At 34.2% G+C, this 14,673-nt stretch overlaps 1 pseudogene; it reads left to right on the top strand.

Moving 5' to 3' along the window:
- The first annotated feature begins 6,704 nt into the window (after positions 1-6,704).
- Positions 6,705-13,846, top strand: LOC137734426 (GDSL esterase/lipase 1-like; annotated as a pseudogene).
- The last annotated feature ends 827 nt before the right edge of the window (positions 13,847-14,673 follow it).

The raw sequence follows: 14,673 nt of genomic DNA, 5'->3' as shown, positions 1-14,673 counted from the left end.
AAGTTTTCTATCCAAAATAAGTCATTTGCAAGGCACATGACTTGTGTTCATGGCTATTCTGTTATTTTAAGATCTTTTTACAAGTTCTTTATTTTTCTTTAGTAAATCCCTTAAATTTTGTGTTCGCTGGTATTCATGCATATTGTTGTGTTCGAGCAATATATATGCATCTACAACTCCAATTCTTGCATCAAACCTCAACCCGTTTCTCATATAACAGAGCCCGTATAAAATTCAATTTCATGACATACTAACTGAACACACCCACTCGTGTATCTTAGCATATTTTGAGCAACCATACAAGAATGCAATGCATGATCATTTCATTGCTACCATATCAAAAATATTGTTGAATTGCTTGATTATGTTGAAAATCAAAAACACCAAATATTGAGGAAAGATTGCTTTAAGTTCACAACATTGTTTTCATTAATAAAAAAAATGACATTAACAAAATGTCTAAATGACAGAAGCCCTAGAATTGTGGCTTTAGAAACCCTAGAATTGTTTTGATCGAATGCAACTTAATAGAAGGAAGTGGGGTGTTAAAATGACAGAAATAACCCTGAACACAAGTCATGTGCCACGCACATGACTTATTTTGGATGGTAAACTTAACAGAGTCAGGATAAAATGACAAATTGATGATTTTGGAAAGTGGGTATGACAAATTGCTTAAAATTTTAATTTATATGACAAATTGAAAAATGTGTACAAGTTCATATGACATTTCAAAAAAATTCCCTATATACTTTATTTCTCTACAAACTTTATAATTATGGTCAGGGTCTCATTACCATACCAGTGTTTTTGCAACTTTAACACCAAATCATGGGTTGCGAGAAAAAAAAAAAAAAAAAAAAAAAAAAAACAAAAGTAATATTGGCACTCTCATTTTTCCTTCTTGCAAACCACTCTTAATCAATTATGTTTTTGCAATTTTTTTTATGTTTCCTCCAACAGGCTCATAAGGTATTCTCTCACCAAAGTTTACATATGACAATATATTATTAGATCGGAAAACCACTGTGGCTACGAACATGTTCCATCTCCTATATCAGAGGCATATGTGGCTATGACTTGTCAATGGCCCAACCCTAATTTTGAGATTGTGCATTACGTGTTATTATGGGCTGGGCCAGGCTGGGATTGGGCTCTAGTGTCGGTGCAGTAGTCCAATATCCATCAATATGACTGTTCACTTAGAAATCCAAAGTTGAAGTTTTCAACTCCACATTTTTGGCTCCCAAGCTCAAGTAAATACCCAAAGTTTGAACTTTAAAATTTCAAATGTCAACTTTTATTCCCTTTTTTATTTTCTGAACATTTGCATGTTTCATTCTGCTAATATACTTATTCCATTCAGCTATAGTTAGCCTTTATAGTCTTTTATTTTATTACAAGCGATAATTATTATTCTAAATTATATAAGAAGAAGACTTAACTACTAGAGCAATCCATCACTTTGCTCATAATAATTAGGGTGTGAGCTCGGTTTCATCTGGTTCGGTTTTTTGCCAAAAAGTGAAAACCAAACCGAAATTACTGTTCGGTTCAATTTTCTCAAATTTTAAAAGAGAAACTGATATAATTTGGTTCAGTTCATTAAGATTCAGTTTAGTTTATTACGGTTCAATTTGGTTCCGTTTTTTTTTTTTTTTTTTGGGTAAAAAAATGGAAAGAAAATGAAGGAGAAAAATCTGGAAATTTGGGTTATTTTTGGCTGATTTACTTCAAAAGCCTTGAAACATATTCTGTGGAAACAAACAAAAAAGTTAAAAACCATGAGATTTGGACTCAATCATCCCATTTTTCCAGTAAACTAAAAAAACAAAAAACAAAAAAATATTCATTATTCTCAATATCACCGATTCACCCATTATTTCCCATATCACCGAATATCGATTCTCCATATCCTATTTTCCCATAAAAAATTAAAACCCGAAACAAAAACAAATAAGCAAATAGAAAAATTTACACAGAGCTTGCAAATAGATGGCGGAGAGAAAGCAACGATGGCATGAAAGCATGCAGGCACGACGACAGCGTTTGATGCGGTGGGTGACTACCATGGATTTGTCTTCCAACGTTGGATATGGGTGAGGAGTGAGTAGATAGGAACGGCAGAGGAACCAAGGAAGTGTCTCAAGTGACGACTGATCGAAAAGAGGAGGGAAGGAAGTGCCGAGAGGAAATTACATGAAAAGGCTCATTACCTCCGGCCTATGATGGGGCTTTCTAGGAGGATGGGGCTTTATAGGAGCACCTGTAAAACGACGTCGTAGCCCCTCACCAGTGGAATAACCAAAATTTAAGAGGGTTAGATTTCATGAATAGTATCATTTTGAGAAGTCAAACGAAGCCTCTAACTTGCTCCTTCTATTAAATTATGAATAGTATCAATACGAACTTAAGTGCGGAGAATGTAATACATTACTTTAGCCGACTAGATTTAAAAGCTTTTGTTCCAAACCATTTTTTGGGAGGGGAACGTTAGAATTTCAATGCCTTTGGTCGGAACTTAATATACCATTCTATATTCATCATTTTTGTTTGTAGCTGACATGGGGAATAAATGGAATACATGCTTTTGGTGTGCCATCATAAAGTTCGACTCCAACTAAATATTGAAGGGTAATGTAACGAAGATGAAATTTGGAGATAAAATTTAAAAATTAAAGGACATGGAAGTTGATAATTAGTTTATTATTTAAGTATTGATAAACATGTTCATTTTTATTGGTGACATATCATTTAGTTTGTAAATTTTGTCTCCGAATTTAGTCTTCCTAACATTACTCAATACTGAATGACTTTCCTTTTTTTTTTTTTTTTTTGGAAACTAGGAATAACATTACCAAGGCAAAGATGCCACAACAGTACAGGAAGCCTACACTGAGACAAGCAACAACTGACCAACTACAAACCATACAGCGAATGGGGTAAGGAGTGAAGATGCTAGAACCGAGTTCGAGCATTGCCCCCTTGACTACAGTAATGGCTCGTTTACGTAACCGTAATCAAGATATGAGGAATTGAATTGAGGAGGAATTGACTTGAGGAGGAATTGAAATGAAGAGGAATTATAATAGGATTCATGTTGAAGTTGTTTACTTAAATGTTCAAAAATCAGAATAGAAATGAAACTGAATTCATAGAAGTTGTTTACTAATTCAGTTGAATCGGAATAAATATGATTACTAAAATACCCTTTTTGTTTTATTTTATTCTATATTTATTTTTAAAAACATTTAACTAGTTATTTTTAGTTATTTAGTTCAATTAAAGAGTTAAATGTCCACAATTGTGTAAGAGGCTAAAAGCCAAAGAAACAACCTGGCCACATTCATCTTCCTCCCCGCAGAAGAAAAACCCCAAAAACATAAAGCACTGAGCCGTCAAGACCAGACACGCGAGCAATTTGGCCCTAGACCTCGAGTGCAATCGTCAAAGCGATGTCGCAGGAGGATAGGCTGGCAAGCGAGAAGTTGCTCGTGAGATACTAACGTTGACGTCATCGTCCCGGAGCTACTTCTGCAGGTGCATGTCGAGGTGTCGAAGTGGCTGATCCATCGCCTCCTGAATGACAACGATCCGATGTTCAGGGACGAGATCTCATATGCGACTAGCAGATCTCGTGAACCTATCGACTTTCCGATTCCCTCACCCAACCAGAACCGGAATTCAAGCTCGTGAGATTAATTTGTTGGGTTAAACGGCATATTGATAACAGGGCATAATAGGAAGAGCAAATGCATTCCCGATTCCCGATTCCCTCACCCTCTCAGAATTCAATTACCACATCCATAGAGGGAGTCCACTTCCTCCAATGCCAGGAATTGAATTCCATTTTTTGTGTGGGTTCCACACATTTTTAATTCATTCCAATTTTAGTAAACACAAATATAATTCATAATCGGAATCAGATTTCTTATTTTTATTTCGATTATGGGTTCATAAACACGTCCTAAAATTCTTATGGTGTGCTACCATATGGTTCGATACCCGATACCATATGGCTTTACATGTTTCATGTTGTGCCATACGAGGACAAAAGTCTAATAATAATGCAACCATTTGTATAATTGAATCATGAAACAATGGTAAAAGTGATTGTTGTAAAACGAGAGAGAGAGCAGAGAAAGAGGGTCCATAAAAGAGAAGAAAAAGAGAGAAGGGAGTGAGGAATTTTATTTAGGGTAATGTTAGGTAGATTAATTTTTAAAATAAATTTACAAATTAATTGATGTAATTTACAAATTAAATAATGTGTCTCTAAGACCATCTCTAATGGTTGGGCTAAAAGCCAAATGTTTTAGCCCGGAAAATTTAGCTTTTAGCCCAGAAACAGTTTTTTTACTCCAACCGTTCTAGCCTAAAATTTTAGCCCGGGATCATTAAATAATGAACTTAGGCTATTTTTTTGTTAAATTAAATTTTTTTTTTAAATAAATATGTAGACTATCGTAAATTAATTTTATGAACATTTTAATCTAAAAAAATTTAAATTCCGATAAATATTGGGTGAAGTCCACTCCGATTTCTGGGCTAAATTTTGGGGGGAATTTGGCCTTGGTTTAGCATTTAGCATTTAACCCAAATTTTCCCCTTGGGTTGGAGTGGGTTTGGGGGAAAATTTTGAGGGGTAATTTGGCTTTTAGCCCACCATTGGAGTTGGTCTAATAAGAAATAAGCACATTAATCAATACTTAAATAATAATTCAATCATCAATAATCACATCATTTGATTTACAAAATTTTGTTTAAAAATTTGATCTTCCTAACATTACCCTTTTATGTATATAATTCTTCATATTTAGTGTGTTATTTATTTATTTATTTATTTTTTATTTTGAACAAAGCATATTATCTATACTAAGGGGGTGCGGGAGTGGGCTAAGCTTCACAATATGTTAGCAATAATGTGATTCAAATCTGCCTTCGGCGAGAATAAAACCTAAGACCTATCACTTATATGCGAAAAGTAATACCACTAGACCGTAGTACTAAGTGACATGTTTAGTGCTTTTATTTATACTAATTATTATGGGTTTTACTTGCCCTACAAGTAATACAAGTTGTATATAGAAAGAATCTTCTAGATCATGTAGAATTCCTATTTTAAGTCTACACAATCACACTAGTTACCATACTCTCTGTTGAGTGTGTAGAACTTAAAAAGTATTTGCATCATGTTTTCATCATTAAAAGATAGTAGTAGAAAAACTAGCTGAGGTAACACACCAAAATCTGGCTAAGGTATACATGAGTCTCAAAGTAGGGATGCATATAAGGAGATAGTCTCACCAAAATCTGGCTGAGGTAAACACGGTTGGACAAACCTCTAGTCTAAAGAGACAAAGGGTGAGTTAGTGCAATGTCGATACTTGACATCTCTAGTATGCATCAAGTAGTAGAAAAACACACACAAGGGTATGACCAATCCGATATTAGTGCCTCATCAAAACCTCGTTTAGTCACGCAATCCAATACCTTGGTAAGCTTCTGGCAGGTATACATCGACATCGACTTCTTGTAAAGATCGACAAGGTTGTCTTGGGATTGGATATGCTTGACTTCAATCTTCTGATGCTCTGCTAATAAAGAAAAACTTTGGTGGTGTAATACTCTTGGTGTTGGCATCTTAGATAGCTTGGTCAATATAAGCGGCATAATCTTCATGGATTGTTGTTAAGACTCAACGAGGGATATATGAAAATCCACATATGCTTTGAATGTGCTCGACGAGAGCTTTCTACCACAACTCTCAAGTATGGCGTGAGCTTGGTACGATTCGAAGACGTTGCAATTAAGGTCTATTAGGTTGACCTCCAAGATATTGCGGTACTCCCTAAAGGCAAAGACATAACCATTTAGGAACATGCTTTGTGGGAGTTTGATAAGGAACCTATGTAAACATAACAAACAAGCCAAACATCATTCCAAAGATCAAGGGATTGAATCTATTCAGGATGCATAGGGATAAGCTCGAAACCGTATTTCCTTCAGGATAGCGGAAAAATATCTTTTATGCCAATTCAGTGGTAGTATGTAAGCCTAATTTTTCACTTGTCAACAAGTCAACAACAAAGGAGATGTCATGCCTTGTGCAATACGCTAAGCACAATAAGGCGCTAATTGAACTTAGATATGGAACTCCAGGTTCCAAAACCTCTCAAGGGTCTCATTTGCATCTAACGTATGGATGATCATGGATATAAGCAACATTTCTTGGTGTAGTTCGACAGGTGGACCAGAATACTGTCAAAATAATGCTTGAACTTCAGATCAACATACGCACGAGTTTTTCCAAGATCATCTCAAATTCCAACTTCAAGTACAAGAGACAATTTTCTCATGCTTCTTCAGAGTTTTAATGAAAATTATATCATCAACATAACATGCAACTCTAACAAATTCAAAATACTTCTTAAAAACACGCAAGTGCATATTATATTTACATATTCATGGTTAATCAAATAATCAGGCTAACAAATTCGGAATACTTCCCGATCCTAACTCTCACATACATATAAATATACACAGACACACATATCTATCTATCTATCTATCTATCTATCTATCTATCTATTATTAAAACTTTGATCCCGATCTGTTTATCTATTTATTATTTTATTATACTTTTGATCGCGATCTATTTAGATAACGTGAAGAGTGAAGACGCATCAAACAGAGAGAGAAAGATGGCCAGTTCAAGCTTGTATATTCAAATCTCTGCATTTGCCTTGTTTACAAGCCTTCTGGATATCACCACCCAAGCTAGCCATGGCGACTGTGGCCTTCCAAATAAGCATACACCTGCAGTACCCCTTTTCGTATTCGGGGATTCCATATTTGATGCTGGAAACAACAACTACTTCAGCACTGTTTTTCAGGGAAACTACTGGCCATATGGTGAAACCTAGAAAAAGGGCCATCCTACTGGTAGAATTTCTGATGGTCGTATAATTCCAGATTTTATTGGTAAGATGTAGAAGATCACAAGTATATATATGCACACAAAGTGTGTGAGAATAGAAGGAGAGAGGAAGAGAGTAACAGAGAATGTGGGGTGGGAAGTTGTTGTTGTTGGTTTTTTTATTTTTTTTTTATTTTAATTTTTTTTTTTTTATTTTTTTTTTTAAAATTAGAGATATGTTAGGATTACATGTAGGTGAGGTTTTGAAAAAAAAAAAACAGCAAAATTTGATTGTGTGAAATTACATTTCTGCCCCAAATTTTTTATGCATGTTCTGTTTTAATTAGAGTGTTAAATTTGTTAATTTCATAACGTTTTGGTTGACAATGAATGTTTTATTAATTAGTAAAAATGAATATAATTTTATCGTATAATTCCAGATTTTATTGGTAAGATGTAGAAGATCACAAGTATATATCATATGAATCTAATTTTATTTTATCTGAGTATTCAAACTTGCCATAGATTTTATTGGTAAGATGTAGAAGATCAAAAGTATATATCATATGAATCTAATTTGATTTTATAAATATAGTCTCGTTCTCTTGGTCACTAACCGAGCAAGAATTTACGGTCACCTATTTTTATGACCATACGTTCCTTGATCGTCCGGAGACAAGAATTGTTATTGGATATGGATAAATTAATTGAATGGCAATTATTGTGTTTTATCTGTTGCAGCTGAGTATGCAAAGTTGCCATCGATTCCACCGTACCTAGACCCAGGCAATGAGGAATTTAAGTACGGTGTCAACTTTGCATCTGCAGGATCTGGTGCTTTGATTGAAACTCGCCAAGGCTTGGTATGTGATTTGTGATTGTGTATGAACTTCCTAATTGTTCTTTTGGTCAAAGATTCTCCACGAACTTTGACGCATCTTTATTTAGAGTCGTAACCAAGGACTTAGTAAATTCATGATTATAGGGGTTTTTTTTTGGTTTTTGTCTTTTGGATAAAAAGACAAATTTCTGTTACTAAATTGTGTGGGCCTGATTTTTGGTTGGATTGGATAAAAAATCTGAAAATATGAGTATACCCCTTGAAATTTAATTTTGTTTAACTAAAACCCATCATGATAAATTTCTCTAACAAAAACCTAATGACTAGGCTCCAACTAAGCAATATCCATAATTAAGTTTGACTTGGCAAAATTGGTATTTTTTGGATGTCTAAATTACCCCTAATAACACTTACTTTGGGTCTCTCATTTATTATCTACATTTATTTTACATGATTTCATTCAATTAAATGTCTTCAAGTACCTTATGAGGTTTGGAAAAAAAATTTAAATGTCATGATTCCTATGTATTTAATAACAAAAATTTACATGATCCCAATCTTCCTTATATAGTTGTTTTCACATGATGCTAACAGGTAAATTAGTATATCCTACGAATATGAAAAAGTAATTTTATTCAAAATTATCAATATTTTAAATATAATAACAATATAAATTACCTACATAGTAAATGATTTTGCACAACATATATATAATAACAATATAAATTACCTACATAGTAAATGATTTTGCACAACATATATATATAATAACAATATAAAATTCTAGTAAATTATGTAATGATACATGCAAAATAATTTACCTACAAAATAAATAAATATTTTTTATTCAAAATTAATTAAAGACCAATATTTTGCAAATAATAATAATAATAATAATTTACCTACATGCAAATTAATTTACTTACAAAGTAAAAGAATATCGATTGATTGCACACTCTATATAATAATAACAAAATGCGGCTATTATATCTGTAATATCACGTGAAAAATAATTTAACTACAAAATAAATAAATTTTTTTAGCCAATTGATTCAAAATTAATTAATTACATATTATTTTACATAAAAAAATATAGATAAATTATTTGTACACGTATATATAATTTTAACAAAACGTGCCTAATACATACATGCAAAATAATTTACCTACAATGATTGTCAAACAAATAAAAGAAATGAAACATATGATGATAAGAGAAGTATAAAGTAGATAATTTTATAATAATAAGGCTCTTATTTCCCACAATTATGGTGGATAATTAAATTCATTAACGTAATTAAAATGTTGTGGCACAATTGTAAATAGTTTGAAAATAATAAGTATTTATTTGTTTACATGGCAATATACTTCAAATTTGGGTTTTATTTGGATGTTTAAAATGAGATGGGTTTTTGTTAAGAAAATAAGTGTTGCATAGACTTATATCCAAAGTACCCGATAAAAAATACACCAAAAATTTTCAAAAATGCATATCATTTTTAGTTTCGGAATTCATAAACTTACGTAGAATTTGGTATCTTTATAATCGAGTTATTTGGGGATTTCAAAATTATGGGAGTTGTATGATTCATGTAACATCCCACATCGTTCAGGGGAGTGATCCTTATATGTATATTCCCTTCTCTACCTAACACGAGGCCTTTTGGGAGCTCACTGGCTTCGGGTTCCGTAGGAACTCCGAATTTAAGCGAGAAGGGGGCTAGAGCAATCCCATGATGGATGACCCACTGGGAAGTTGCTCATGAGTTCCCAAAAAACAAAACCGTGAGGGAATGGTAAGCCCAAAACGGACAATATCGTGCTACGGTGGTGGAGCGGGCCCGGGAAGTGATCCGCCCTGGGCGGGGATGTGACAATTGGTATCAGAGCCTAACCCTGGCCGTGGTGTGCCGACGAGGACGTCAGGCTCCTAAGGGGGGTGGATTGTAACATCCCACATCGCCCAGGGGAGTGATCCTTATATGTATATTCTCATCTCTACCTAACATGAGGCTTTTTGGGAGTTCACTGGCTTCGAGTTCCGTAGGAACTCCGAAGTTAAGCGAGAAGGGGGCTAGAGCAATCCCATGATGGGTGACCCACTGGGAAGTTGCTCGTGAATTCCCAAATAACAAAACCGTGAGGGAATGGTAAGCCCAAAGCGAACAATATCGTGCTACGGTGGTGGAGTGGGTCTGGAAAGTGATTTGCCCCGGACCGGGATGTGACAATTCATCTACACCAAGATAAAAAATAAAAAAAAAATGTCATGTCTATGCTCTCTACATATATAAAATTTTATAGTTATCAAATTCTCATTTCTTGTATGTAATATTATAATCAAGGGAGTAGATGAAAAAAAAAATAGTTACATATTTGAGTACACTGCATTACAAATCCAAAGTCAATAAGAACATAGTTTTTTTTGGTCGATCAATAAGAACATAGTTAAGTGCATGTAATAGAGTTTTGCAAGTTTTGAAATTTCGGACCGAATTCAGAATTTGAAATACATTCCAATTTCTATCCAATTTTTTTTAGATTTTGGAGAATAATTCGTCTCAGAATCAGTCAAAATCTGATATCTCTATCCAAGTTGCACCACTATTTGAATTGGATAGTTATTTACTGCAAATATCATATTTCAGGGGAGAGATCTTCATTGTCAACTATCATATTTCAAGAACGTTGGGAAGTCGTTGAGGCAGAAACTAGGGGATGAAGAAGCCAAATCTCTACTGTCCCGAGCTGTCTACGTGTCCAACATCGGAAGCAACGATTACCTTTTCCCTTTCGATACAGATTCCAGCATGTTGCGATCCTGCTCCCGTGAGGAATTTGTTGGCCTGGTGATCGGCAACATAACTTCAGTGATTAAAGTACATTAATTCTTCTTACCACTCCCCGAAAAAAGTTGCATTATCTATATAATAAGAGCTTCATAGGGCATTCCGATGCACTACAACAAAAACGGTATAGTATATCTCTTGAACATCGTAAACTTTAAATGGATGATAACGTATTTTGTTTTTGCTACAATGTAGTAGGATTCCCTTTAAAAAGGAGGTCTTACACACACACACACATATATTTATATATTTATATATATGCGTATATGGTACTAATAAATGTAAATTTCGATGTGGTAGGAGATATATAACAAAGGAGGATGAAATTTTGGGTTTATGAACCTTGACCCTCTTGCATGTATTCCGTACGGAAGTGCACTTGAAGCTGGACCAAATAATGGCTGCCATGAAGAACTTGCAACATACGTGGAACTACACAATAAAGTATTTCATAAACTTTTACCGAAAAAAAAAAAAAGTATTTTATAAACTCTTGGAAAAGCTAGAGAGTGAACTCAAGGGATTCAGATACTCACTTTCCGATTTTCACAAGTTTATTACACAAAGAATAGATCACCCTTCTGAATACGGTACGTTTTCGACTTTCTTAATCCCTTGTTGTTATTTGTTCTAATTAAAAATAATTTTTTTATCAAACGATATTATCTACACTAAGATCTACTCTAACTCTTGGAGTAAAGCTCAAATTTTAGGTTTTAAACTTACCCCAACTTGCTCCAACCCTTGGGGCACATTTTGTCACATCCTGGCCCGGGGCGGATCACTTCCCGGGCCCGCTCCACCACCGTAGCACGATATTGTCCGCTTTAGGCTTACCATTCCCTCACGGTTTTGTTTTTGGGAACTCACGAACAACTTCCCAGTGGGTCACCCATCATGGGATTGCTCTAGCCCCCTTCTCGCTTAATTTCGGAGTTCCTACGGAACCCGAAGCCAGTGAGCTCCCAAAAGGCCTCGTGCTAGGTAGGGATGGGAATATACATATAAGGATCACTCCCCTGTGCGATGTGGGATGTCACAATCCACCCCCCTTAGGGGCCCGACGTCCTCGTCGGCACACACGCGGCCAGGGTTAGGCTCTAATACCAATTTGTCACATCCCGGCCTGGGGCGGATCACTTCTCGGGCCCGCTCCACCACCGTAGCACGATATTGTCCGCTTTAGGCTTACCATTCTCTCACGGTTTTGTTTTTGGGAACTCACGAGCAACTTCCCAGTGGGTCACCCATCATGGGATTGCTCTAGCCCCCTTCTCGCTTAACTTCGGAGTTCCTACGGAACTCGAAGCCAGTGAGCTCCCAAAAAGCCTCGTGCTAGGTAGGGATGGGAGTATACATATAAGGATCACTCCCCTGTGCGATGTGGGATGTCACACATTTAGCCCAGGATTCCCCTTGGTTTATACCATCTCCAACCCTGGCCTATAATCTATTTTTCGCCTTCTATTCCCCCCCCCCCCCCCAAAAAAAACCCAAAAAAAAAAAAAAATCCAACTCAATCCAAGCTTAAAATTGGACCTAAAATCTAAAACCTAAAACAAATCCAGATTTAGCCCAGGATTAGTGGGGCTGGCCCACCATATATGTGTATTTTATTTAGTTTTATATTTATAAATTCATTGAATCCAACAATTAAAAATCTAATTTGATGAAATGCAACGGTAAAAATAAATAAATAAATAAATAACAGTCCAAAATTTAAATCTAACGGCTAAAGTAATTAAAAAAAATCTTTTATTTGTTTTATATTTTTTCATAGTGTTTAACGAGTTTCATGGTGTCAGTTAGTGATTTTTCAGTATTTGTCACAATTTAAATATTTTTAGGTTAAAATGTTCATAAAATTAAATTAGAATAGTCTACATAATTTTTTTTCTTTTAAAAAAGTTACTTTAAGAAAAAAATTAGCCTAAATTCATTCTTTAATAATTTGGAGCTAAAATTTTAGGCCAGAAAAATTAGAGTAGAAAAGTTGTTTCTGGATTAAAATCTAAATTTTCTAGGCTAAATTTTTTAGGTTTTAGTGGGGTTTGCCCACCATATATATATATATATATATTTATAAATTCATTGAATCCAACGGCTAAGATCTAAATGATCAAATCCAATGGTAAAAAAAAGATCTAATGGTCCAAATTTAAATCTAACGGCTAAAGTAATTAAAATTTTTATTTTATGGGTTTCATATTATTTCATAGTTTTCCACGAGTTTTATGGTGTCGGTTTAGTAATTTTTCAATATTTAAAGGAATCTAAGTATTTTTAGGTTAAAATGTTCGTAAAATTAAATTAGGATAATCTACAATTTTTTTTTAACTGTTACTTTAAGAAAAAAAATTGTCCTAAATTCATTCTTTAATAATTTCAGGCTAAAAATTTAACCCAAAATGGTTGGAGGAGAAAAACTATTTTTTGGTTAAAACCCAAATTTTCTGGGTTAAAAATTTTAGATTTTAACCCAAGGGTTAGAGATGGTCTAAGGGGTGGGGGTGGTTAAGCCTCACAATATGTTAACAATAATGTGGTTTAAATTCGTCTTTGGTAATAAATGAACCTATACCTCTCACTTACAAATGAAGAGAAACACCACTAGTCGTAGTACTAAGTGATAAAAAATTTCTCTTATATAGTACATTGTTGTTAAGAATATGGATGGTTTTGAGCCCGTTAATTGATCGAAACCATCCATATTCTCAAACTAGAGTAAAATAATCTCAAGCTGGATTGAAATTAACTTCATCGTTTACCTAAAAAAATCAATCTTGAGATGAAACTTTCATGAAAAAGCAACTTACTTACTGACTAGAATGTAATTATTTCTATAATTTTCTACATTACTCAATCAGAACTCGGAAATGAATAATCACTTCCCCCTTTTTTTTTTTTTTTTTTTTTTTTTGAGATTGTTGGCAAGGGTTTCAAGGAAGGGAAGGTGGCATGTTGCGGCAATGGTCCATATCGAGGAGTTTATAGTTGTGGAGGAAGGAGAGGTGTCAAAGCGTACGATTTGTGTGACAATGTTAGTGAACATCTCTTCTTTGACTCTGCTCATCCAACTGAAATGGCCTACGAGCAGTTTGCCAAACTCTTTTGGAGTGGAACTCCCGATTTCACTGCGCCTTACAATTTGAAAGCGCTATTGAATCCAATCAACATTTAAGTAAAGATAGTTCAACCGAAATATTCGTTGATGAAGCGATACATTCTGAATTGTAGTTTATTAATCATTTGAAATTATTTTTATAAGAAGTACTTCTGCTCGTAAAGGGATTTTATTACAAGTCAGTTGTGCTTGTAATGGTCATAATTTGTAATGTATTTTCTATGAGCTGCTTGATATACTCGAGAAATTGGTTTGTGAAGCCTTAAGACATCAAAATTAATTGCTAGCTTTCTATATTAGAGATTAGAGATTTTTTTAATTCTGTTTTGTTTCTAATTTTTTTGACAAAAGTATCCTTGCTATTTTGATTGCATTATTTTCAGTTAGTCGTAGATTTTTTTTGTTTCAAGGGTGTTTTTATCTAAAACTTTTTTGTGAAGTCTTAAGACACCAAAATTGATTGCTGGCTTTCTAATATTAGAGATGTGTGTGTCGAACTTTATGAAATAACCTCCTTTTTATCTCATAATAAGTTATGTATTATTACATTATTTTATATCTTTCCGCATTTGTAATGAGAATAATTTTGCTCATCACCATCCAATTTATTAATATTAAGTTAGTTTAAATTTCAAGATATGTGTCGTGCAAAGGAACGAATTTCAAACTTTAACCTCGTCCATTAATAATATGAAGAGTGGCAAGCACTATCACTACTTCAAAGTGGTGTAGAAAAATAAAATTGTTTCTAAGTTGATACAAACACGACATAAGTATAAATAAAAAAACTGAAATACTGTCCGTGAATAAAAGTTACTTTTCCAAAATTGCATGGAGTCGTGGACCAATAACTATCTTTTGGGCCAAGCCTACGAAAGCAAAACCAAATGCTTTGTGTCCCCTTGCATTCCATCATAGGAATTTTAAGGATCTTCACATC

Source organism: Pyrus communis, chromosome 5, assembly GCF_963583255.1.
Source record: "Pyrus communis chromosome 5, drPyrComm1.1, whole genome shotgun sequence".
Lineage (NCBI taxonomy): Eukaryota > Viridiplantae > Streptophyta > Magnoliopsida > Rosales > Rosaceae > Pyrus > Pyrus communis.
The sequence above is the reverse complement of the archived record's forward strand: the minus strand, read 5'-3'. Positions and strand labels throughout refer to the sequence as shown.